This window comes from Parasteatoda tepidariorum, chromosome 9 (assembly GCF_043381705.1).
Source record: "Parasteatoda tepidariorum isolate YZ-2023 chromosome 9, CAS_Ptep_4.0, whole genome shotgun sequence".
NCBI lineage: Eukaryota > Metazoa > Arthropoda > Arachnida > Araneae > Theridiidae > Parasteatoda > Parasteatoda tepidariorum.
In genome coordinates this window covers 11809050-11812426 of record NC_092212.1, presented here as the reverse complement: position 1 = coordinate 11812426, position 3377 = coordinate 11809050, and the positions used below count along the sequence as shown (strand labels likewise).

General features: G+C 29.5%; 1 protein-coding gene and 1 long non-coding RNA gene across 2 annotated transcripts in view; one reads left to right on the top strand and one right to left on the bottom strand.

Annotated features, from left to right (window-relative positions):
* The window catches only part of LOC139426352 (uncharacterized), a 329054-nt gene that overhangs the window by 210510 nt on the left and 115167 nt on the right, over nt 1-3377 (top strand). The gene's annotated exons all lie outside the window — the stretch shown is intronic.
* The window catches only part of LOC107445874 (phospholipid-transporting ATPase ID), a 132846-nt gene that overhangs the window by 67574 nt on the left and 61895 nt on the right, over nt 1-3377 (bottom strand). The gene's annotated exons all lie outside the window — the stretch shown is intronic.

Genomic DNA, 3377 nt, shown 5'->3' with positions numbered 1-3377 from the left:
TCTGGCCTTTTGTAGAGAATCGTTGATGCTTGATGGAGGTTTCTATAACGACCCACCACATCTACTGTAAAGGGTCATCGAAGCGTCAAAAGTATCTCTTATTAATGCAACAACGAGGCAAAGGTTTTCTCAATTCCAATTATTCCCGCTACACAGACCTTTACAAAGCGTGTGTTTTAGCCATTTTCTCGGATACAAAAACAAGAATTGTTTGCGATTTCAATTTTTTAGTTAAAGCAACGAGAATTATAGAGAAATAGTCCTATTCTTACTACTTTCACATCATGAAACGCAATTTCACGTTTTTATAATAGTAAAATTCGTGATAAAATTTAAGAAGTGGTTAGCAAGTCCCTTTTACGAAAAAATTAGGTGTGTTTGATGTTGTTTTGAGGTTGACAGGTATTAAAAATATCTCACCAGTAGAAAATGAAGTTACATATATTTATATAAAAATTGATCGGACCACTAATACCACTAAGTCTTATGGTGAAGTCAGTGAAACGTTGTTTCAAGAGTTGTCGGTTTCGATATTCGTTCTGACTGGGAGATTGACACCAATTTGGCGTGCACTTAAATGCTATATATATATATATATATATAAATTTTTTTTCTTATGTTGCAACAAAGTATAATAATGAATAATGACCAGTTAAGTAATAAAGTAGTTAAGTTTGCTAGATAAAATAGCATATATCTAAGCGTTTCAGCTTTATAAGTACTATTGTAGTTAGTTGCAGAGCAATTTTGTGCTTTTTTTTGTGAAGAGTTGTGCATTAAGAGTTAAAATAAAGGATACTACTCATTTTTAAGTATAGTAATTTGTTTTGGAATACATTGAGTTTTTGGTTTGTTCTTTACTAATTTCGTCCCAGTCAGGGGATGCGCAAAGTAATAAATGGGTTTTTATTAATAAGATGATACAGCGTTTATTTTAGTATACATTCTAGAACAGGGGTTTCCAACTTACACGAGGTTGGGGGCCGCAATTAAAAACCCTAGTCAAAGGGTGGGTCGCCAATTTATCAAAATTTTATATAGGATTCTTTTATGTTTGAAGAAAACATTAAATATCACTTTTAGAGTTTTATCAAGTTGTACAAAATAAAAGTGTTAAATTACAAATAAAAATAAGAAGTAGATTTCTAAAAATATTTAATTGCATATTAAAAAATTCTGACTGCAATAACTTTAATGCCTACCTATGTATTAAACAATTAATTTGCAACTGATATCAAATTGTTATGATATAAAATTTAAAACTATTTAAAAGTCATGTAGATTTTCTATGAAAATTGTCCGCAAAGAAATGACAACTAATGTATTTTGGTTTGGGGGCATAAAAAAGGCTTCGCGGGCCGGATGAGGCCCACGGGGCGCCAGTTGGTAACCACTGTTCTAGAATGTGCACCTAGTAGGCATTTTAATTTATATGAAGTTCTTATTCCATTTTACGACAAGTCACTTATTAAAAAAGATAATTGCTGGTATCTAAATTAAACTAATTAATAAAATTAGAAACTAACTCATTAAAGTTGGAAATGTATTTATTTTATGAAAATCTAAAAACATTCGATGCAATACATTTCGGATGTTCTGGGACAGGGGTGGCAAACCTTTATGCACCAACGTACCATTTTTTCAAAAAATTGTTTAATGAAGTCATAGACGTGCCGTCAAATAATTTTGNATTTATTTTATGAAAATCTAAAAACATTCGATGCAATACATTTCGGATGTTCTGGGACAGGGGTGGCGAACCTTTATGCACCAACGCACCATTTTTTCAAAAAATTGTTTAATGAAGCCATAGACGTGCCGTCAAATAATTTTGACTTCGTGATTGTTGGGAAAATAATAATAATAAATACTATCGACTCAAAACTATGAAGAAAAAAAAACATTTTGCAATGTGTCAGTTATCAGCGTTATTCGACTTAAAGTAACATCAGTGTGACTTCTGTTGCTGCTAATTAGATGACAAATAACTTATATTAGGTTGTAAGATGTTAGTTTAAGCAGGACTGCTGAATTTTTTTTTTTGCCGGTTATTTATTGTTAGCTTGGTTTTTATGGTCATAAATTGTTTTTTTGGCATTAATTGTTAATTTTTTTGTTAATAACTGTTCATTTATTTTGTTTGTTTTTTGTGAATTTATTTTAATTTTTAATACGCTTCACGTGAACTTTGTCATCGGTGGCGTGCCTGGAATAGTGTGTCGCGTGCCATAAATGGCACGCGTGCCATTGGTTCGCCACCCCTATATTTTAATTAAAATTAATAAATCCATACTTATCTTTGTCAGGTATATATTTTCCTTTTTCTTAATTTATAAATTGCTAATTTTTGACTACCAAATTATATTTAATTAATTTATAAATACACATTTGTAATTTTTTTTAAATTTGAAGTTTAAAAAAAAATGCTTACGAAAAATACGGAAAATTATTTTTTAAGGTATTTTTTGATGATTTATGGAGACTTTTCTTTCCTTATTTTTTTAAAAGTATATTTTTTAAACTCCTCAGCAGCCTATCTCTAAGAATGTAGAAAAACACCCCAAATTGACATATTAGAAACTTTCAAAAATCGTTTGAGATTACTTTTATGTTCGAAAAGAATTTTGTGCTTTCCATTATTCATTTTATTTAAAATGAATTGTATCAAAATAGAAGGAGAATGCAGAAATGAAAACGTTTCTATTTAATGAAAAATTCTTTTTGATCTTCTACGAAATTTTAGTCATTTTATAGATTTTTTGCAGAATTTAAAAACTTCAAACAACAATTATGTACGGTTTAAATGAAACTGTAACTAAATAAAACTTTATTACAAAAGAATAAAAGAGGAAAGTTCTTTTTTTTCCCGCTTGACTTAGTCGTTGACTCGGAGCTTCATTAAATATTTGTCATTCTAACCAATAGATAAATGTGAATGACACTTTTGGCCATTTACTTAATCATGAAATGGGAAACAGGAAAAAAAAGAAAATGCAAAATGTAAATTTATTCTTTTATGTAGTGTTCTCCGTATTTCTAAGCCTTTTTATTTCGTTAACAGCAGGGAATAAAACGAAATTAGATTTCTTTTATATAGCTTGTTCAAAAGAACTCAAGACCCGTCCGTCATGTTTGCCGCCATTTTCTCCAACTCTCTGAGAACAATTCGAATTGTTGACACAAGTGCTTCAGAAAGTTATCAGCTTATTTCGATGTGATTTATCTAAACTCAATAATGCTAATAAAAATACTGTAATGTGTGGTTCAATTTTTTTAAAAATAAATATCTTTAGTTATGCAATCCTAAATTTAAAGTTTAAAATTCAGCTAAAAAAAATTGCGTCTTTGAGACCGTTTAAAAATAATATATATATATA